Genomic DNA, 24,256 nt, shown 5'->3' with positions numbered 1-24,256 from the left:
AGAGAAACAGTCCTCAATAAAATTATGAGCACACAACAAAAGGTTAGAATTGTAATGCTGTGGTATTGAGAAAAAAAAAAAAAAAAAAAAAAAAAGAATTTTAATCACTGATTCTTCACATCTTCACCTTTCGAGAATGAAAATAAAACAAAGTTATTTTACAGCACAGAACACAGTCTTCTCGACATTTTTTTTTTCCGATTCATGACAGTTAGGGTATGTCGAAAAACTCCCATCTCATGTTCTTCCTCGACTTCAAAATCATCCTATATCGCTGTTTTTTCCTTTTTTTTTGTTAAGGGTGTTTGATCTTCTTTGCATGTTCACTTTGCAAAGACTGGGTTGGTACTTCTGCAGCGATGTAGGATGATTTTGAGGGAGGGAGAAAATATGATGCAAGTTTTTCGACATACCCTAACTGTCTTGAGCCAGAATACACAGAGTTCAGGGGGAGCAAGACAAGACGAGCATTTGAGATTAAAAAGTATTTCAATTGTATTTCTTTAATGAAAATAAGCAATCGTTTCATTAGATAAGATCCTTCTTCCTCGGCTGGGATCATTCACAACTACATTTGGGATCGTTTGAAGCCGCATTTAAACTGCATTTTGGAAGTCTTGGCCCAACATAGCAGTCCATTATATGGAGAAAAATCCTGAAATGTTTTCCTCAAAAACCATAATTTCATTACGACTGAAGAAAGAAAGACATGAACATTTTGGATGACAAGGGGGTGAGTACATTATCTGTAATTTGTTGTTCGGGAAGTGGACTTCTCCTTTAATGCATTATTTTGTTTGAGGGGGTACATCATAATTAATTCACTGTTAATTCAATTCAGGATTTATTATAAACTTACTATCAAATACACATGCATTAGTACAACTAGTATTAAGCACAGTTAGAAAGTGGAGGTATAATATCATCACTGTGTCTGCATGGAGAGTGAACCGTACTGATACCAACAAACTGTTCCAGCAAACATTCCCCTGAACTTAGTGCATGTTTCCTGATTAATTGCTTTTTTTGGGAACTGATTCAACTGTTTCACAAATGTTCTTTGTCAGTTTTAATTTTTTATTTAACTGTGTATAAGACACTGTATGTTGAGTTTGATGGGAAAGAGAATAACACAAAACAGAGTATGACCTTTTAAGTTCAGTTATTAGTGCATTTAGTATTTTCTACATTTGATGAGGATCAATGAAAATAACTAATCCTGTGCCATCCAGTAATTTTTATGACAAAGCTGCAGATGTCAGTAGTTTAAATTATGACAATATTAAATTGTTTACATTTATTTGAAAGGAAAGATATTTATTTTTCCTTCTTTTAGAAACGGTTTGATTTCTTTTACCTCTACAGATTAATTAAAACAGTATGTATGTATTTAAGGCTGCGCTATTAATGCATGTATCCATCTGATTCAGTCATAGTTAAGGATAGCTCTTGACTGATTCATGAGTAGCTCACGTTTTCCCTAATCATGAGTTCTTGTTGAAGTAAGTATTAATTCAGGTATTAGTACATGATTATTGATGTTTCTTTACTGTAAAGTGTAATTATCAAAAGTAACTAAGTTTAATTACTTCTGGTAATAACACTTTACAATAAAGAAACATCAGTAATGTCAGTGGGTCAGACCCCTGCTCAACCACAAACATCATGCATCAGTTTATTAGTGCCACTTGTGTGTGTGAATGAGTGAATGAGGTTGTGTGACTGTGGCAGGAAGGGGATTTTGCATAAAACGTGCCAAATCATCTGTGCGGATTATTCCGCTGTGGTGACCCCTTACAAGATAGGGAGCAAGCTGAAAGAGAGGGGGCGAGAGATTGATTAGTGCCTAACAGACGAATTGTATCTCCCTGGTATGTATAATATATCTCTCTTAATATTACTTACTTTTAAATAATATTAAAATGTGCATTTCATGTATGAATGGAGTTTTTTCCATTACATTTACAATGACCTATAAGTAAAAAAAAAAAAAAAAAAAAAAAAGTCACTTTGTATCTTTGTATCTTTGTCATTATTCTTCATTCATTCATTCATTCTCTTTCCAGAAAAAAAAAAAAAAAAAAAAAAAAAAAAAAAAAATCAAATATGGAATTGTCAGGTGAGTTTGTCTATCTATCCCCGTTTTGTTTCTTTACTATGATAGGTACTGTATTGAGCCAAGATATGACTATGTGTGAAAAATGAGTACACTTAAAAAAACAAAACAAAAATAATTACATAATATAGAAATAAAATACTTCAAAATAATATTCTTAACGGTGAAATTATTGTAATGTGTTTAGAGACTTAATTGAAGTTATTTACAATTAAATGAAGATGTACAGTATTATAGTTTATTTATAATAAATGCACTTAAAATGCTTTTTTTAGGATTTGAAGGACATCTTTATATGTGTTTTCATAATTAATTCTATTGTCTTAAAGGTTATGGTTAAAGTGTACTGTTGAATGTACTGATAAGTTTTATAGTGACTTAAAATATACTTTAATGTCATTTAATTGAAATTTGCATGTCATGTATTTAATAAATACATTGTATTAGTAATTACACATTTTTGATGTTGCAGTTTTAAATATATTAACTATCACAGTACAGTTAAGTTTTGTATGTTAGTCAACACTTCAACATAAGTGAACTTTAAATGATGACAAAAGAATTTTAAAACAATGATATAAATCATTTAACTTAAAGTATACTAAAAAGTGTTAAGAAACGTAAGGCGACGCTTTATTTTAAGGTGTCCTTGTTACATGTTACATGTACTTACTATTATAATAATAATAAATTATGCATAATTGCATGCAGGTAACCCTAAGCCAAACCCTAACCATACAGTAAGTACATGTAGTTAATTAATATTACTCAGTACTTAAACATATAATTACACTGTAACAAGGACACCTTAAAATAAAGCGTAAGCAAACATAGTCATGACATTTACTGCATTTTTTCATTAATATTAAATAATCTGCAAGTACTTTTTAAAATATACTTATACTTAAAGTAAACTTTAAGTTTAGTACACTATAATAATTTAACAAAGCTGTTTGATACATACACAACATGTCTGTTTATGCTTTACTAGAGATCACTGCAATGATTCCTTCGTCAGACCCGTACTACTGTCCTTCTCATCTGGACACCTTGGCCAGGGTCAGATAAGACTGCAGATGCTTTAAAAAATAATAATAATGTTTATCATTGTGAGCTTGCTACTCTAACTTTGACAAAGGCATTTATTTACAGCAACTTTCACTGCAGTGAACCTGTAATTTTCATGTTTATTTAGATTAATCAGTTGTTTGTCTACCAAAAACAAACTACAAAAGAATATGTGGCAGAAGGTTTGTTCATTAGCATGCCATGAATGAAATACAGCAAAATCAAATGAACACCCCCCTTATCTCATTTAATCTTGTAACTTTTATTTTCTTAAAGTTTGCTGTGGGATAATCCCTGTCAGAAGCTATTGTGTGACGGATGGCACTGGGAACAAGGTTTTCAGTATTCTTGAGGACAGCGAGTGTTGTGACAGGCATTGCTATGATAGTGGACATTCTTTCATAATGGATGTTACTGATCTCTCAAATCAAAAGGTCATCAGACTGGTGCACCCGTGTACTTGCTGCTGTGCCAGCCATGAGGTATGAATGTTTTTCTCGTTATGTTTACCTGTTAAATATGATTGGTGTGTTGTAAATGTTGCATTTATATTTTAGCTAGAGGTTCAGTCTCCACCGGGCAACGTCATTGGATGTGTTCGACAAAACTGGCATTGTTGCCAATCTAAATTTACTGTTGAGAATGAACGAGGTGAACCAGCATTTAAGATTGAGAGACCATTTGGAGGTTGTATCTGCTGCACGGATCAAATATTTGAGGTGTAATACATATCCACAAGTTTCAATTTTCCATTGACTGTTAGCCTATTGTTGTTTAACTGACCAACAATATTTTTTATCCTTTGATCTTAAACTTTGTTTTTTTTTTTTTTTAAGATTATAATTAAACTGCTATTTAGTATGCTTATTAAGCCATTTATCACATTGCTTGAACCACGTTAGCTATAGGTGATTTCAAGTTGTGCTATATTTCTGACTAAATTTTATTCCCACAATTAAGGCAAAAAACCACCCACAAATGTGTTTCTTTGGTTTTAAATGTCAGAGCTAACACAGTTTTGTTGCTTATTTAAACAGCAGAATGCAGTTTAAGGCGTAAATTCAGTGCTGTATTTTAAAATTGTTTCTTAGATCACAAAAAGTAGGCTGATTTTATATTAAAATATTACTTCGAAAATAGATTATTAACGTAATAAAAAATGTTGACATACTATAGATGAGGACTAGCCAACAGTAACTAACTTTGCTTGAATGCTTAAAGTGTTAATGTGTGTAATTATTACCTCTCTTATACTGCGACCACAGCTGCTGTCTTTGAATGAGGAAGCGACAGAAAGATCATTTGGCAAAATCATCAAACCTTTCTCATGCTGTGGATCAAATGCAGATTTTGTGTTGAGGTTTCCAAGCAACCTGGATGTCAAAATGAAAGCTACTCTACTGGGAGCCAGCATACTTATTGTAAATATTGTTAAATCAAAACTTTTTCCAGAGTTGTAATGTAAGATTTGTTTATAATTTATAATTATAACTTGTTTATTTATTAATAATTTGAATTTATTTTCAGGACTCTTTGAGTTATCGCATGTCACATGGTGAACCGCTTTTGTTTACCTGCATTACAGTTGTATTGGGCAAGTTGAAAATGTCCTAGGTAGGGCTGTGCCACTGTTACAGAGGAGGCTTCCGTACCGCCTCCTCCGCACCACCAGAGGGAACCCTCGCCTGAGTTCTAATTCGGTCAGATTTGGACTTCATCTCCCATGCTCCTTCATACCTGGGACTGACACACCCACACACACCTGCACCTCATTACCCACACCATTTAAGACAAAAACACACACACACACACACACACACACAGCACTTCTCTACAAAGTCTTGATTTGCCACGGCTGTCATTTCTGAGCGTTTATTCTATTGTTGTTTTGCCTACTCGTTGTCGACCCCTGGACTGTTTATGTGTGAATCTTCTCTGTGTATTTCGACCCGGATTGTTACTTGGATTATTGATGTTAAGATGCCTGCCCTGAACCCTGCATGCCTTATCGTTTACGCTTTGTGTTTATCCTCTGAGGACTCTGTTTTGCTGCCGATTAACCCTGTTTTGTCTGACACTTCAATAAATGGATCCAAAGAACCCTGAGTCTCTGTTACAGCCACATTCAACAATTTTAGTAATCATTTTAGATTTAAGGCTAAACAGTTGAAGCTAAAACGTAAATTATTATTATTATTATTATTATTATTATTATTATTATTATTATTATTATTATGACAATTATTATTATTGTTACTTTTTTATTGTTTATTTTTTAAGTTAACAGAAGGAATATGTTTTTAAAATATGTTTAAAGCCTCTCAAATTATTGTATTAATATTTTTTACAATTTATAAAATTTGAGAGGCTTGAAACATATTTGAAATAAAGATAAATGTTTAGCCAAATTTTTGATTAGGATTTAGGATGATTCTCACAAAACATTATGTAACTGAACCAATATAGTTATTATTAATTACCACTATTTGGACCCCAAGTTTCAACTTTCCCCCCTTCACTGGCAAGTTTCCAACTAAATGGAACGTAACAAGCAAAGACAGTTTACCACCAAAGTCACAATTTTATTAGTATACATCCAATTTTAAAACATTGAGCTCAACATCAATATAAAACCCTTCCCCATAAAATTCCCAGTTTACTTAGCCAAACTAGACACTTAACAATAATGTCTCAGATGGCCAAGGTACCTTACATAGAGGACTCAAAATACCAAATAAATGGTGTACACCATACCTTCACGCAAAATAACAAATCAAGGGGGTCTATAATGGACCATTGACCGGCCACCCTTACATCAAATATACACAACTACTAATGTAGAACAATAATAATACTAATAACAAAAACAATACAACACAACAAAAAGAAGAAAAGTTACAACAACAACAACAACAACAACAACTAATAATTATTCACTGTAATTTTTAATTTAATTTTATTTTTTTGTTTGTTTGTTTTGTTTTTTTTCTTGGGCAACGATAGTCTAGTACCAACACTGAATGTGGCACAAAATCAAGGAATAAATCACTATCAAGCAAAACACCCAAACCAAACAAAAACACTCACCTTATCACCACCCAACATACATCAAAACAACCCAAACAAAACCATCTTAATGAAATCAAAATAAAAACAATTCCTGATTTCCCCAAATGAGCAATGCTAATATAAGCAAGACAAGATGTCACGCAACCCAAGATTATCACAAATTTAACAAAAAAAAAAAAAAAAACAAGGAACATATATATCTATGTATAAATATATACAACCCCCCCCCCCAAATAACTCGCATACAACTTTGAATATAAACAAACAACACACACACACACACAAACCGCAAAACAGCACAACAAGTGCGTAGATAATTCAGGTAGGCGATACAAAGACCCAGCTGGAAGTGCGTCCAAGGCAACGAACGATAAATCGCCAGCCAACGAAGAGTACAAAGAATGGATGTCAAGAGTACAGTAACGCGCACGCAGTAAAACTGCGCCCCAACTGGAACAGCTGGAATTTACACCACAGAAAAGCAGCAGCTGGCAGGCTCTGCAAAACAACAAACAGTGATGTTTTCCTGTTTTTTCTCTCTTTCTCTCTCTCCTCTCCCCCAATGTTTCGTCGCTTAAGTATAATAAAGAGAAGAATTACCTTTCAGGCACGCTACACTTACATTCCCGCGAACAAGGTTTGGATGCACCCAACTACTCTAAAATTATACAAACAAAACATTATAAATCAAAAATACAATAGATGCTATGAACGCACAAAATCTACATAAATAAATCAATCCCATCTCAACTTTAAAGGTTTCAAAACCCTTTGCTTACCGGAGGAGTGAAGATAGAAGCGTCACACCAACAGATCAGAGCAACATCATGCTTATTAGAATTGAGACCGCACCTGCTCCTATATAGGTACGTAACCTGATTACCACGCCATACACGCAATGTACTTAAAGGAGCCACCCTACTACAATTATTTTCTGCAAGATTTTTTTCAGAGTTAGTTAAAAATGCTTTTTCATTTTTTTTTTTTAATTCCCAATGTAGTGCAACAGGGAAGTGTGAAAAATGTGGACGATCTTTTGCACTTTTCAATCCACATGTAACGATTCCAAGTTACAAACAAATTTTTTTGAAAAGATTAAAAAATAAATAAATAAAAAACTCATTACTTTAATAATTAATAAAATTAACCTACTGCATATCCAAATACAAGGATTACATGCTACTAATGCAATCTTCTTTTGCAGTTACAAGTGCAAAAAATAAAATGCATTAAAATCCACAGCGAACATCCCATTCTGTTCATTCGTTTAAAAACATTTTATCTTTAATTTTGATTCCTTAATTAACATATCTATTAAATCAGTGCAATTAATTTAGACTAAATTTTAATCAGTTTACTCTCAGTTTGTAATAATGTCTGCTTCATATTAGTGTTTAGTGTATTCCAGAGGAAGAAGAAGAAGAAGAAGAATAAGAATAAGAAGAAGAAGAAGAAGAAGAAGAACAACAACAACAACAACAACAACAACAACAACAACAAAAACAACTTAAATGAATGATACTATGTGACATGCAGGCAATCGATTTAATATTATCTCTATTTATAATATTATAGCTCATTAACATAAACAAGACTGCGCTGACAAAGGGAATTAAATTGACTTATGAAAACGGACTGTAGCCTGCATAAAAATCTATAAACATAAAACAACAGGGCAAAAATATAAGTTGATGACTAGACAATTTTTTTTATGACACTAGACACTTCTTTATCAAGACAGTGGATTCTTCTTTATAATACAGTGAAATAAAATCTTCTTTAGCCATATCAAAACACTTGTTTACGCGTGGGTAAAATTTACCAGCATGGCTGTTTTAGGTATACAGCGACCTCTGGTGGTTCTAGTGTTAAATCTCAAGAAACAAAACAGGGATAGATACACAAACTCACGACAATTCCATGTTTGATTTTGTCTGGGAAGAGAATGAATGGATGAATGAGGACATATGAGTGTATCTGGAGTGAAAAGAAACAATATCCAATCAGAAAGCGAAACTATAAAAATAATAATATAATAAATAATAAATAATAATAATAAAAATAATAACTTTTGAATGTTTCAAAACTATATCTAAACCTGCTATCTAAAAGCGGGTTGACATAATCAGTAAGGGGTCGTTCACACAGAACGCATCTTTGCGTCTTAAAACGTGAGACACAACGCTCAGGAATGGTTTAAAAAAAAAGCACAGCATAGAATGCGAGGGACTCAAGATGCTTTTTTATACGCGATGAGATATTTCTGTTATATTTTTTATAGAAAACAAGTTGCGATAATCGCTTAAAGAAAGATTATATAATTTAGGGTATCCGGACACAGCCACTATGAGCGCCTCCTCCGCTATGGTGCCATCACATAAAACAGTTGTCATGCCAACTTGCTACTGTAAACAGACACTCGCAACGCTTGCCCCACCTCTGAGTACTTCTGTTTGGTCCACTGCTTTGGAACTGACATCGATGTGCGGCACTGCGTGTAAAAGTTGAAATTCTTTTAATTTGACACCTCATCATAAAGCCTTCCAACCAATGGCAGCATTCTTCCAAGGCAAGCTTGATGCCCAGCAGCTCTTTATTAGCAATGTCGTAATTACATTCGGCAGGTGATAAACAATGAGAAAAGGATACGCAGGGATGCATTTTGTCATCTGTGGAAGAGCTCTGGGAAAGAACCGTGCCAACCCCCACCTCTGATGTGTCGACCTCCATCACAAACTGATGGGAAGGATCGGGGGCAACAAGAATTGAAGCTGAAACAAAGCAGCTCTTCAGTTTGGAAAATGCAGTATTCGCCAAGTTGGATCACCTGAATGTCATTTGGATGGAGGTCAAAGCAGTCAAAAGGACAGATAGCTGGCCTTAATTGTGAATGAAACGCTGGTAAAAATTGGCAAAGCCCAGAAACCTCTGTAAGGCCTTGCAGGGGTCTGGAGTTGGCCAATCTAAGACAGCCTGAACCTTGTCGGGATCCATGCGCACTTCCTCAGATAACAAAATGATACTAAAAAGGAAACAGACCGTGCATAAAAAATGCATTTCTCCATCTTGACATAAATCATTCTCTAGCAGCCTCTGGAGGTCGACATCATCCAGGTAGACATATATGAACTGATCGACCATGTCTCTCAGCACATCATTGACCAGTGCCTGGAAGATAGCAAGAGCGTTGGACAGCCCGAACGGCATAACAAGATATTAAAAGTGCCCCCTGGGAGTATTAAAAGCAGTCTTCCATTCATCCTCCTCCCTTATGTGAACCAAATAAAAGGTGTTATGAATATCCATCTTGGTGAAAAAGGAAGCACCCTGCAGTCATTCGAAGGCTGAAGTAATCAGAGGCAAAGGATAGGTATTCTTTACCGTGATGCTGTTCAGCCCCTGATAGTTAATGCAAGGACACAGGGAACCATCTTTCTTCTCCACAAAGAACAAACCCGCACCAGCTGGAGAAGAGGATGATCTTAGCTGCCAGAGAATCAGAAATATATTTCTCCATGGCCTCCCTTTCCAGAGCGGAAAGCATGTATAATCTACCCTTAGGTGGAGACATACCTGGCAATAAATCTATTGCACAGTCATTGCTGTTACTCAGATATAAGGAACACCTGATAAAATAAGAGCAAAAACACTAATTATCAAACAGTAAATTGAAGAAAAAAGAGGTAAAGAAAATCGAAGTAACCATAAATAAATATAATTGTAACTATTTACATATAAACTGTAATTATTTTACAAAAAATTGTGTGTGTGTGTGTGTGCATCTATTTTTCATTCTTGATGTTTTAGACTGTCACCCCTTTTGTCTGCAAAGTGGCTGATTTGTAGTTGGTACCACCAAAAGATTCTCTAAGTTTTTTTTTTTTTTTTTTTTGTATTTCCCATTTATTTCCTATATCGGTCATTTTTAACCATGAAGGAGCCAAGTGTGCCTTTTTTGTTTTGTTTTGTTTCGTGTGTTTTGTTGTGTGACCCTTTGACATATCCAAATGGTTGATTTTTGTGTGTGTGTGTGTGTTCACATAGCTAATGCGACAAAAGCCACCTCGTTGTCATCTCATTTCAAAGAAGCTACGATTTTTTTAAATTTCTAAATAAAAATGTTTCGACCAAAGAGGCCCAGAGGGTTAACGAGCAGTGCAGGAGCTCATGCATATATTTTCCATTCTGTAATGATCAGTCCACTGAATGGCAAGTTGAAGTGAGAACAATAGACAATGGCAACAAGAGGGCTACTAATAGGTGTGTTCGACTTTATTAGTATTTAAATAGTATGTTTATGTTGATCATTATTCTTGTTCAGATGGCGCTGTATTAAGCAGTATATGAAATGTGTTTCTGTTGCTCATGAAAACGCTTTTGAAAAGTCTGTGTATTTGATAAATATTGCATTTAATTCATTTCATCTGTGATAGAGCATGCAAACACTACAAGAGCTTCACTAATGAGAGCAGAAAGTGTCCGACTTGACGCCTCCATTTTCAACTCCGCACGTAACTACTCTCAACTACTCTTGTTGATCGGCGTCTGTGGCCGCAGATGAAGTCGAACACACTTATTAGCAACCAGGGGACATAAACCAACCAAAAAGCAAACAGAACTGAGAACCACATGAAAAGACAATGAACCAATGAAAACATGACACATGAACTAAAGAACCAACAGCAAGAAAACAAGAGGGCAAGGGAATTACATAACTAGACAGAAAACACATAACTAAATATCAAAACACAAGACATAAAAACATTAACATAAAACAAAACCAAAACCCCATATTACATATGCGAAATGTTTCAAGCGCAACTTCTGACATTGTTTAAAATGAAGGCAACACAATAGGTATGATATTTTTTTGATTTACCTGACATGATGTTATTGTGCTGTGTAGGCTATACCATGTGTGACTGTGAGGATGAGGGACGATACTGAGAGAGAGAGAGAGAGAAAGAATGCGTCCCATTCAGAAATGATCACCCTGTTCTAATGCACGCTAGCTGACATTATTAAATATGTCAGTGACTTTGCAAACAAACAAAAACACATCTTGAGAGTCCAGAAGCATTAACTGCATGATGAAGCCTATTAGAATGAAGTTAGAATGTCTCTATAATTCAAATAATGAAAGAAAAAGTACCCCTGTGTTGACTTTTATTTTTTATCTTTAGCCTATATGACATAGTTAAAGGGGTCATCGGATGCCCATTTTCCACGAGTTGATATGGTTCTTTAGGGTCTTAATGAAAAGTCTATAATATACTTTGGTTAAAAATTCTCAATGGTTGTGTAAAACAACAATGAGCTCTGCAAAAATCATCTAATTCTGGTCGAGGCTGCTTTAAATGCAAATGAGCTCTGCTCGCCCCGCCCCTCTCTTCTCTCTGTGGAGAGACGAGCCTGTTTACTTTAGCCGCATTTAGCCGCGTTTAGCCACTAAACTAGCTACCACAACCGCATGGAGTAAGGAAAGCTCTGGAGTGAACTCGTCTCAGTTTTCAACATACCAGGTGAGTGCATAAAGCTGCTAGCACGCTAACTAAAATTTGTAAACATTAGTTGCTGAAATGACGATCTGTTGCGTAAGATCACGTGAGGCGCTTCCTCCATCATGATAATCTTAATAACATGTTGTAGTATGTGATGCGCCACAATTTTCAAATCTTGTAGTGTGTGCATGTTTAAGATTTCAGGGAAGATAATCTGCAAAGTCTCTCCTTATGTGTGCGCTGCAACCAGATTTCATAATCGGTTAGGATTTTAAAAAATCCTGTAGTGTGAGCCCGGCTTTAGTAACATCACACAAGAATCAGCATGTATGCGTGATTGCAAATGTTATATTAATTTTATACAGCATATAAGAGTGGCTTAACAAGAGGAATACAACAACTGTAGCCAAATTCCTTGACATGTCTGTGTGTAGTGGCTCTTGATGCCTTGACCCCAGCCTCAGTCCATTCCTTGTGAAGTTCACCCAAATTCTTGAAACAATTTTGCTTGACAAGCCTCTCAAGGCTGCGGTTTTCTCAGTTGGTTGTGCATCTTTTTCATCCACACTTTTTCCTTTCACTCAACTTTCTGTTAACATGCTTGGATATAGCACTCTGTGAAAAGCCAGCTTCTTTGGCAATGAATATTTGTGGCTTACCCACCAAGTGAAGGGTGTCAATGATTGTCTTCTGGACAACTGTCAGATCAGCAGTCTTCCCCATGATTGTGTAGCCTAGTAAACCAAACTGACAGACCATTTTGAAGGCTCAGGAAACCTTTGCAGGTGTTTTGAGTTAATTAACTTACTGGCATGTCACCATATTCTGATTTGTTGCAATAGTGAATTGGTGGGTTTTTTGTTTAATGTGAGCCAAAATCATCACAATTGAAAAACCAAAGACTTAAACTACTTCGGTCTGTGTGCATTGAATTTATTTAATACACAAGTTTCACAATTTGAGTTGAATTACTGAAATAAATTAACTTTTCCATGACATTCTAATTTATTGAGATGCACCTGTATATACAGAATATATAGAATTTATATATGATCAGACACTTGCACTTAACATTTTCTGAAAACCATACTCATACAGAATTAACAAGATCTTTTTTGATGAGCGAGTTATTTGTTTTGTCTGTCATTAGAACAGCCGCAGTAGGCTACATTAATCGCATTGTTTTCATCAATTTACAGGTTATAATGTTTATTGTACCTTAATGGGTGCTCAGTTTGTCTTGTTCTTTAATACATTTGGCCAAAATCTATGATATAAAAGATGAACCGCTATGCACAGGATATTTAAAATGTACAAAGGTATATTTGACTACAACTAGCAAATATTAAAACGCTTCTCTGCACTTCAAAAACACAAAAAACATTAGCCTTTATAGACGGACATCAAAAAGATGTTTCAAACATCAGTTCTTTATTTTCTTTGGGAAGGCAAAGGTCGACCTCTTCGCCTTAGAAGACAACTCTCATTGCCCAGCTTATTTTTCCAAGGACAAGCATGCATTGGCCCACGATTGGCCCAACCTCCTCCTTTACGCTTTTTTTCCGGTTGCCCTGATACCACAGGTCATCAGGCGAATCAAGGATCAGAAACACAGGGTTCTGTTAGTGGCCCCACTCTGGAGGAACCAGCACTGGTTTGCAGAGCTGTCTCGGCTACTCTCAGCAGTCCTGTGGCCCATTCCCTTGAGACGGGACCTCCTCTCTGAGGTGAACAGAACAATAGGCCACCCTGTGGGCTCTGCACCTGTGGCCTCTCTATGGGAGCCTGCAAACCTCCCCAAGAGCATCCTGAATACATTCTCTCAGGCTAGAGCATTGTCCACGAGATGGCTCTATGGCCCTAAATGGTCTTCTCCGCCTGGTGTGCAGCCCGTGGCGCAGACCCAATTTCCTGTGACATATTTCTGATATTGTTCTTCCTGCAAGAGCTGTTGGATAAGGGTTGTTCCCCTTCCACGCTCAAGGTCTATGTAGCAGCAATAGCAGCCTCTCATGCTCCTATAGTTGGCCAGTGAGTGGACAGGAACAACCTAGTTGTTCTTTTTTGATGGGGTCTAGGAGGATCAAACCGCCTCACCCCATCACGTCCCTTCATAGGATCTGCCCACAGTGTTGAGGGCCCGGAAGAGCCCTCCCTTTGAGCTGCTACAGTCCATTGACCTCCACCTCTGATGTCATAAACCGCTCTGCTACTAGCCTTAGCATTGGTAAAACATATGGGGGACCTGCAGGTACTCTCTTTGAGCCCCGCCTGCCTCGAATTCATGCCCAATGACTCTAAAGTCGTCCTGAAAGCAAGGCAGGGCTATGTACCTAAGGTGCTCTCGACTCTGTCCAGAGCTCAAATAACAACTCTCCTGGCGCTTCCTCTTTTGGACCAAGACAAAGAATTTAACCGTCTCTGCCCTGTCAGGGTGTTAAGGAGTTGCACTATGCGGCCCTCTTCCATTTAGTCGAAACAGCTGTTTGTATGCTTTGGTGGCTGCACCAAAGGGCTTCCGATCACGAAGCAGAAACTGTCCAAATGGGCAGTCGATACTATTATGCTGGCATACTCCTCCATGGGAGTAAGAGCCCACTCGACTAGAGGCATCCCCTTGTCCTGGACTTGGTCTAGCGGTGTGTCTATTGCAGAAATTTGTGCAGCGACCAGCTGGGCCTCACCGTCCACATTTTCCAGGTTCTATAATCTGGATGTTCCAGCCTTGTGGGCCCGGTTCCTCTCTTCTTAAGATGGGCTCACTCTTAACAAATCCAGTCTGGCGGGCTCTGGCGGGCTTCATTGCCATAGGCTCATGCAGCGTCGCTGCCGAGCCATTAGTTTGTTTTTAATTCACTGCACGATACCAATGGCTGTGCAGTTACACAGCGTAAATGAAAAAGGCTTCAGTCTTTGGAAAAAAATGAGTTTTTCCTATAGCGAACAGCTTACTAATCATTTCTCCGAAGTTTTCAGCACGACCACTGGACATCTTTCCACTTCAGATCAGCTTTTTGGTCTACAGCAAGGCACGACTTCTGTAAATGACTACACTCTCCATTTCCGCACACTGACGGCGGCTAGTGGATGGAACGAAAAGGCGCTGCTTGGGGCCTACAGACAAGGCCTCAATCCGGACATCCGCACAGCGATGGCATTGTATGACGACAGTATTGGATTAGAATCTTTTCTACAGAGAACAACTTGTGTCCCTCAAAACCTAGCCGCCTGCCAGCCGTCCATAACTGCTCCTCAGTCTGCCTTGGTGGCTGCTTGTTCCCCAGTACCAGAACCAATGCAAATCGATTCTACACGCCTTTCCCGCGCTGAACGAAATAGAAGACTCACAAATGGTTTATGCCTCTACTGTGGACAATCTGGTCATCGCCTCCGAAACTGCCCCATCAGACCCCCACACCCCGTGGTGAGTACCCTTTCCTCACCCTGCTGCCTGTGACGCTGCATACTGCTAATATATCCCTTTGTGTTTCTGCTCTGTCTCCGGTTCTTCTGGCAACTTCATCTCCCAGGACTGTTTAGAACAACTCCAGCTATCTCGTCGTCCACATACCCAAATCTTATCAGTGAAAACCGTCCAGGGGAAAACCATCGGGGCATGGGAAAATCCGGTATTCATCACCTTTCATCACACTGTAAGTTGGATTATTTCACTCTGAGGATATAAGATTTCTGGTACTGGAGGATTCCACTGTCAGTGTCATCCTGGGATGCCCTTGGCTCCAACAACACCATCCTGAACTCAGCTGGGGCCCATTTGACGTCATTCGCTGGAGTAAATATTGTCACGCCAACTGCCTGGTCAACATACCCAATCCATCCGCTGCTCCTGTTATCCTGTCCTCCACACGAGTCGAAAGTCCAGACACAACCTCAGTTCCTGAGATCCCAGCTGAGTACATGGCGTTCCAGGATGTATTCAGCAAGCAAGCAGCACCATTTCACCACCACATCGGCCATGGGATTGTGCCATCGACCAGCTGCCAGGGGCCCAGCTCCCCAAGGGGCGAGTCTATCCTCTGTCCATCCCGGAGCGCCAGGCGATGGAGGAATACATCACGGAGGCCTTAAATCAGGGATTTATCCAACCATCAACCTCACCGGCCGCTTCCAGCTTCTTCTTCGTGGGCAAGAAGGATGGAGGTTTGCGACCATGCATCGATTACCAACAACTCAACTCACAAATTAAATAACAACCTTACCCACTCCCTCTGGTCCCAGCCGCCCTCGAAGAGCTTCGTGGAGCTCAAGTCTTCACGAAGCTGGACCTGCGGAGTGCCTAGAACCTCATTCGTATTCGTGCGGGAGACGAATGGAAGACGGCATTTGTGACACCGACCGGCCACTACGAGTACCGGGTTATGCTGTATGGCTTATCCATCAGCCCATCCGTCTTTCCAACGTTTATGAATGAGGTGTCCCGGGAGTTTCTCCATCGGTTCGTAATAGTCTACATCGACGATATTCTGATCTACTCCCGGAACCTGGCCGAACATCGCCAGCACGTCCAGCAGGTCCTTCACAAACTCCGTGATCACAGTCTCTACCTCAAGCTGGAAAAATGTGAGTTCCATCAGTCTTCAGTACAGTTTCTGGGTTACGTCATCTCGGCCGAGGGTGTGCAGATGGATCAGGGGAAAGTTGCAGCAATACAAGAATGGCCACAACCCCTCACAGTTAAAGAACTTCAACGCTTCCTAGGATTCTCCAACTTTTACCGACGCTTCATTAAGGACTATAGTTCCATCACGGCTCCGTTAACCTCCCTCCTGAGGGGTAAACCCAAAACACTCAGCTGGAACCCCTCTGCCCACGAAGCCTTCCGACGGCTCAAGAAGATCTTCAGTACCGCACTCTTGTTACATCACCCAGATCCCGAACTTCCCTTTACGGTTGAGGTCGACGCTTCCACCACTGGAGTGGGTGCGGTGCTGTCCCAAGCGGTCGGTGAGCCTCCTCTCCTCCATCCCTGTGCTTTCTACTCCTGTAAGCTGTCTCCGGCGGAGCAAAATTACGACGTTGGTAATAGAGAACTTCTGGCCATCAAATTAGCCCTGGAGGAGTGGCGTCACTGGTTGGAGGGTTCCAAACATCCATTCACCATCATCACGGATCACAAAAACCTTCAGTACCTTCGTGAAGCCAAATGACCACCTAATGACCACCTAGATCACCTATAGACCTGGTTCCAAGAACATTTCTGCGGATGCATTGTCACGACAATTCTCCTCTGATCAACCAGTTGAATCCAAACTCATCATACCCTCCAACCTGGTCGTCAGCCCCATCATTTGGGAAATCGACAACAACATCCGCAACGCCGCCCTCCAGGAGGCTGCTCCGCCGGAATGCCCAGAAGGCAAGATCTTCGTCCCTCAAGCCCAACGTCAAAGCCTTCTGGGCGCGGCTCATCAGTCTCCGGGCTCTGGACACCCCGGCAGCCAACGGACCCTCTCGCTCCTACAATCCCGATACTGGTGGCCCAGTATGCGCCAGGATACCATCAGGTATGTCCAGAGTTACTCTGTCTGTGCCATGTCTACTTCTCCTCGTCAACTTCCCACAGGCAAACTGGTACCACTACCCATTCCACAGAGGCCCTGGTCAATGATGTCACTTTCCAACTTCAGCTCCCTCCCAGGTACCGTATACACCCCACGTTCCATGTATCTTTACTAAAACCCTTCCATCCCTCTGCCACAGGAACACCGGGAGCTGAAGTGGAACCCCCTCCTCCGGAAATCCTGGAACCACCCTCCATCTACACGGTTCACGAGATCCTGGACTCGCGGCGTCGAGGGGGCCACCTGGAATATCTTGTGGACTGGGAGGGGTACGGACCAGAAGAACGATCCTGGGTCCCTAAAGACGACATACTTGATCCAACGCTGATCTCGGACTTTCATCGGGACCATCCGGATCATCCTGCCCCTCGTGGTCGTGGTCACCCTCGGCGTCCCCTGTCTTGTTTAACTACAACAGACACTTTGTAAAGGCAAGACATGATTCTTTGTGAAAAACAAGTACACTTTTAAAGCAGACTTTTAAAAATAATAATTTATAGAGGGACACATATATGTAGTACTTCTAAAACTAAACATGTACTTAAAGTGCACTACATTACTAAAGTTGAAACCTTGGAGTTGTTATTGATGATCAGCTGAATTTCACAGACCAAACTGCAAGTTGTGATCTGCAGATGTTCATAAACCTGACTGAATATTGTGTAGGAATGATGAAATCCATTTTCATTCATAAAATACTATACATTTCAGTGTGCAATTATTTCCTTTAACAAAGCTGTATTATATACACAGGCATGTCTGGTTATATTCCACTAGAGAACACCACAACGATTCCTTCCCCAGACCCGTACCACTGTCCTTCTCGTGCGGAGACCTTGACCTGGGTCGGAAAAGGCTGGAGATTCTTCTTCTATTAATAATAATAATAATAATAGTAATAATAATAATAATAATAATAATGTTTGCAATTATGTGTATGTTATTCTGAAATTCAGAAATTTCTCTGCAAAAAAACAAACAAATTGTAATTTCATGTTGATTTTAGATGGATCAATTGTTTGTCTACAAAGAAGAAACTATGCAAGAATGTCTTGTAGAAGGTTTGTTTCAACAGTTCATGAATGAAATACAGCAAAATCAAATGAACAACACACTTATCTCCTAACTTTTAATTTCTTAAAGCTTGCTGTGAAATAAAGCCTAGCAACAAATATTTAGTGATTGATGGCATTGGGAACAAGGTTTTTTAGCATTCTTGAGGACAGCGAGTGTTGCAACAGGTATTTCTGTGCTAGTAAACGTTCGTTCATTATGAATGTTACTAACGTCTACAATCAAGATGTCATCAGACTGGTGCACCCGTCTGTTTGCTGCTGCGGCAGCCATGAGGCATGATAGTTATTCTCATTTTGTTTAACTGTTAAGTATGTCATGTGATGTATATTATGTATTATGTATTATATTTTAACTGGAGGTTCAGTCTCCACCGGGCAATGCAATTGGATATGTTCGACAAGCCTGGCATTGTTGCCTATCTAAATTTACTGTTGAGAATGAATGAGGTGAACCAGCATTTAAGATTCAGAGACCATTTGTAGGCTGTATCCGCTGCATGGATCATAACTTTGAGGTGAAGCACATACACTCAAACACAAGTTTGAGTTTTTCATTGACTATTAGCCTATTGTTTTTTTAATAGACCAAATGTATTTTCTGTCATCTAGGATTAAACATAACCTTTACATAAACCTTTTTGTTGTTGTTGTTATTAAAATGCTATTTAGTATGTTTATTAAGCCATTTAGCTCAGTTCCTGTAGGTGATTTCAGGTTGTGCTAGATTTGGTAATTTAATCCCCACTATGAAGGCAAAAAACTGACCCAGAAACATATGTGTTTCTTTGGTTTTAAATGTCAGAACTAACATGGTTTTGTTGCTGATTTAAAATGAAGCAGAACAAAGCTTAAGTTGTAAATCCAATGCTGTTTTTTGAAAAGTTTCTTAGATCACTAAAAGCAGGCCTGTTTTTATATTAAAATATTATAGTGAAAATAGAACATTAACGTGAAAAATGGGAACATACTGTAGATGAGAACTAGCTTCTAACAAACTTTTCTTGAATGTTTTTTGCGTTAATGAGTGTTGTTATTACCTGTCTTATGCTCTGACCACAGCTGCTGTCTTTGGATGAGGAAGCGACAGAAAGATCATTTGGCAAAATCATCAAACCTTTCTTATGCTGTGGATCAAATGCAGATTTTGTGTTGAGGTTTCCAAGCAACCTGGATGTCAAAATGAAAGCTACTCTACTAGGGGCCTGCGTACTTATTGTAAAAACATTTTTTTAAATGTAAGACATGTATTTTAGGATTAAATTATTCATTTTCAGGACTGCACAAATTATCACAAATCACATGGTAGACCGCTCTTATGTGCCTGCATATCAGCAGTTTTTGTTGGTCATTCGAAAATGTCCTAGATAGGGGTATGTCACATCCAACAATTTCAGCAAACATCTCAGTATAATTTAATGCTAAATTCATAGTCCCTCACTGTCCCTGTCCCTCACTATGATTTTTCTTTTTCAGCAGGTCTTTTATTTGCAAAATGAAAGCAAAATGATATAAAAATTACATTTGCATATTGTTCTAAATATAGTCTCATTGTTAAGCAATGTTTTTGGCATAATATATATTAGATATATAAAAATATATAATAAATATTTGACCTATGTGTAATATTATTTTCAAACAATTGATCTTCATTTTGCTACTAAATGACAAAGTATGTTAAATGTTGACCCCCAAGAATTCATAGATGTTCCCTGGCCTAAAAAAAACATGATGTCAGACGAACACAAGCTTAATTTTGTGCAATCACTGATATTTGTCCAGCCTGGATTTCAGCTTTTCCTTCGTGTCTTTCAAATCAAAGTCTGATATTTTGAATATCAGCAATTGTCTGTAGTCTGGTTTCTACAATCTCCTCCTTTAACTTTGTCATATCTTTGCACACAAACTCAATTATTAACACTGTTAAGTTAATTAAGGCTTTATTCAAGATCTTGGACCATTTGGTTCTTCATTCTTGTGTCCAACTGTTGGTTCTTTGTTAATATGTACATGTAAGCCACATGGAATCTGCTTAACCCTCACATATTCACTCAAAGTTGTTCCATTTAGGTCCCATGTAATTAATAAATTAATTAGGTTCCAATAATTATGTTTCTTATTTATATTTATTTTGTAAATTTTTTAAATTCAAAACTGACTAATTACACATTATCACTTCTTCTTATTATCTTATAAGAAGGTTACACAGACTATGCATGTGCTATTTGAAAGTGAAGTGAAAACTGCAGTAACTACAAACATCGACAGCTGAAATTGTTAGTAAGTCTACAGGTGATATGGAAAAAACAAACAAACAATCAAAACACCCCAGCTGGCACTTTGGGTTGCTTGTCATGGAAAATTCATACAGAATGTTCCTATTTAAAGCTATTCTATTGCCTTGATTTGTAATTGCACCTTTAATTGCACAGATATGTATAGGCCATTTTTTTTTTTATATTGTATTTGTTAACAGACTTTTTGTACATCATACAGTGTCCAATAAACCTTTTAACATACTGTATCAATAAACCTGTTTGTTGTCTAAAGTGTTTTACTGTCTGTTTTACCTCAAAAGAAAGACTGACAAAATTATAAAGACAGGCATATAACACAATGTATATAATATGTAGATAATTATAGAGAATTTTAGGCTGATTTGTCTGTTGTTACCAGAATGGAAGGTCCATTAAAACACATTCAGTTGTCTGTCTCCTTTTCTCAGTTTATTTCAACATGTAGAAACAATTAGTATACAGTATACAAACACATTAGTATGAATCATACATGAAGTCTAAATTAGCTTTAAAAAGTCCAATAAAGAACAAAGAAAACTAAATAACAGCCACAGTATCTCACAAAAGTGAGTACACCCCTCACATTTCAGCCACGTTTTTAGTATACCTTCTTAAGGAACAATACTATAGAAATGAAACTTGGATATATTTTAAAGTAGTCAATGTGCAGCTTGTATAGCAGTGTATATTTACTGTCCTCTGAAATTAACTCAACACACAGCCATTATTGTCAAAATAGCTTGCAACAAAAGTAAGTACACCTTAAGTGATAACAGCACTATGTCATTTAACCATGCAAAGCCACATGTCCTATTCATCACGTTCATGTTTTTGTCTGCTTGACAAGACCATGCAAAGTTGTGTATCTTGTATTAGAGCAGTTAAAATTTGGTGCTTTGAGTATAATTCTCTCATACTGACCACTGGATGTTCAACAAGGCACCTCATGGCAAAGAACTCTTTGAAGATTTGAGAATGAGAATTGTTGCTCTCCACAAAGATGGCCTAGGCTATAAGAGGTTCAGTAACAACCTGAAACTGAGTTACAGTATTGTAGCCAGGTTCATACAGAGGCTTTCCAAGATAGGTTCCATTCGGAATAGGCCTCACAAGGGTCAATCAATGAAGTTGAGTGCTTGTTCTGTGCGTCATGTGCAGAACCTGGCTTCAAAAAACAGATGCATGAGTGCTGCCAGCATTGCTCTAGAGGTTGCAGAAGTAGAAGGTCCGCTTGTCAGTCAGTAAAACATTTACAACTGATGAACAGTTTACACTTTAGATTAGGGGATGCATAAAGATTTGTAAATGATTTATTCATGATGTGATCTTCAATGGAGGGTAAACATTTCAATGATTGACATTTTAATTATTTATAATTGATTAATAATATATTAACTAGTAACTTATTAACCATTGAATAAGGATCTGTGTGATTATTTCATGATATGCTATTTTTTTTTTTTTTTTTTAAAAATAACTTACGACAGATTTGTAAATCGTTAGCATATTACTTAATCATTTGTGAAGGTATAGTGATGATTTGTAAATTATTAGTTCATCTTTATCTAATCACTTGTAAATGATTTATAACTTAATCTACAAAGCATAGATAAAAATACTAACACGTCACTTATTAATCATTTATGAATGCATAGTCATGTTTTGTAATGATTAGTTAATTATTAACTAATTACTTGTAAATTAATTAACAAAACATACACAAATTGTTAGCATATCACTTAGTAATCTTTTATAAATGTTTTGTAAATTATTATTTCATCATTAACTAATTGGTTATAAATGACTTACAACTGAACGTTATTATAAAGTGTTACCCAAAATTGCTTTATTGGCATGACTGTAAAAATACAATATTGGCAAAGCTTTGAATATATGTGGAGGAACATAATAATAACAATGAGAAGATCTAAATAATAGGAGAAAAAAATCATTATAACAATTTAAACTTAAATAAACAGTGTAACAAAATAGAACATGTGAACATTTTATACCACCGTATTTAACATGTAACACACACATATTGAGGATCACTGTGGTAGACAGTAGGGAAACACACTGAGGTCAGACATAATACACACATTACACACATTATACACATTCACTTGCTGTCTCTCAGGCTGTGGCACATCCACACATATCTTGCAGCCAGTGCTGCTGTCTGTTCCTCTCATAAAATAATCTTTATTTGTTCCTCTTTAGTCATGCCTCTAAAGTTCTTTATGATGTTTGTGAATTTATTTACATATAGGTCTCTTATTGATTTGAATTTGTGTCAGTGAAGGAGGAAGTGCACCTCTGTCTCAATCTCTCCTGTCTTGCAGTAAGCACACCCTCTTTCCTCTCTGGCTAACCAGCTTTTTTTGTGTCTTCCGGTTTCAGTGGCTAGACTGTGCTCACTGAGCCTGTACTTGGTCAGGATAAGTGATACAAGGTCAGCTATCACTTATGTGCGTAAGATTTCTATTAACTGAAAACATATTAACTGTGAATATACCCCCTGTTGTATTTCACAACTAAAACAACTGGATTGCCTTGTTATCACTAGTTTTGTTTTTATTTCCCAAGTCCGCTAGCTTATAGCCCGTTAGCAGCACCAGCGTGGTTGCCACTAATCTTGCTTGCATTGTTTTCACACTATTTACAAACATTACCATTGTTTAGTCACTGTTACTTGCTTTAATGGCGAATTTGTGTTCACCTTTGAGTGCAGGTGAGGACACGTTCGAGCTGCACTCGGTGCAGCTTGAACTGGGGGCCGTGGAGAAGCAGATTCAGGAGCTGTTGGAGAGGCAGACTGAGCTGAGAGAGCTCTGGAATCCTCCCGGGTAAGTATACAGCGTGATACTAACACTCTTACCACCCCTACTCCGTGTGCTTCTCTGCACAGGTCCCGTGCACCCTGGACGTGATCTTTCCAGATGTCTTTCACTCCAGCGCCGGGACACCACGGACCCTGGGTGCAGCAGCAGCGGAAGACACGAGCCAGGCCCCAGCCGAGGACCTCGCCCCCTCCGCCCGGAACCTTCGCTCCCCTCCGCGAGATGGAACGCGACGCTGTGATTGTCAGAGACTCCATTGTCCGGTACGTCCGTGCTACCTTAGCTAAAGGTAAAGTCCACACCCACTGTTTTCCTGGTGCTCGCATTCTCTATGTTTCTGCACAGATACCCGCAATCCCGAAGGATGGCGAGAGCATCGGCGTGATCGTCCTGCACGCAGGGGTTAACGACATCAAGCTGCAGCAGATGGAGGTTCTGAAGAGGGACTTCAGCAGCCTGATCGAGACGGTTCGCAGCACGTCGCCCGCGATGAAGATCATCGTGTCAGGACTGCTTCCCATGTATCGACATGGGCACGAAAGGTTCAGTAGACTTCTTGCTCTAAATGAATGGTTATTTACATGGTGTAAAGAACAGAAACTGCTCTTTGTTAATAATTGGAATCTTTTCTGGGAACGTCCTAGGCTTTTCCGTGCCGATGGCCTGCACCCCAGCAGAGTTGGAGCGGAACTGCTGTCGAGCAACATCTC

General features: G+C 38.4%; 1 long non-coding RNA gene across 1 annotated transcript; it reads right to left on the bottom strand.

Moving 5' to 3' along the window:
* Positions 1-5,758: 5,758 nt before the first annotated feature.
* LOC127153630 (uncharacterized) lies at positions 5,759-7,098 on the bottom strand. The gene is made up of 3 exons (XR_007825305.1): positions 7,033-7,098; positions 6,854-6,911; positions 5,759-6,751 (listed from the first exon to the last, which is right to left on the bottom strand). It is a non-coding gene; the product is annotated as an uncharacterized LOC127153630 (long non-coding RNA).
* Positions 7,099-24,256: the final 17,158 nt, after the last annotated feature.

This window comes from Labeo rohita, chromosome 2 (genome assembly GCF_022985175.1).
Source record: "Labeo rohita strain BAU-BD-2019 chromosome 2, IGBB_LRoh.1.0, whole genome shotgun sequence".
NCBI classification, from domain to species: Eukaryota; Metazoa; Chordata; class Actinopteri; order Cypriniformes; family Cyprinidae; genus Labeo; species Labeo rohita.
Note: the sequence above shows the minus strand (reverse complement) of the source record. Positions and strands in the feature narration are given on the sequence as shown.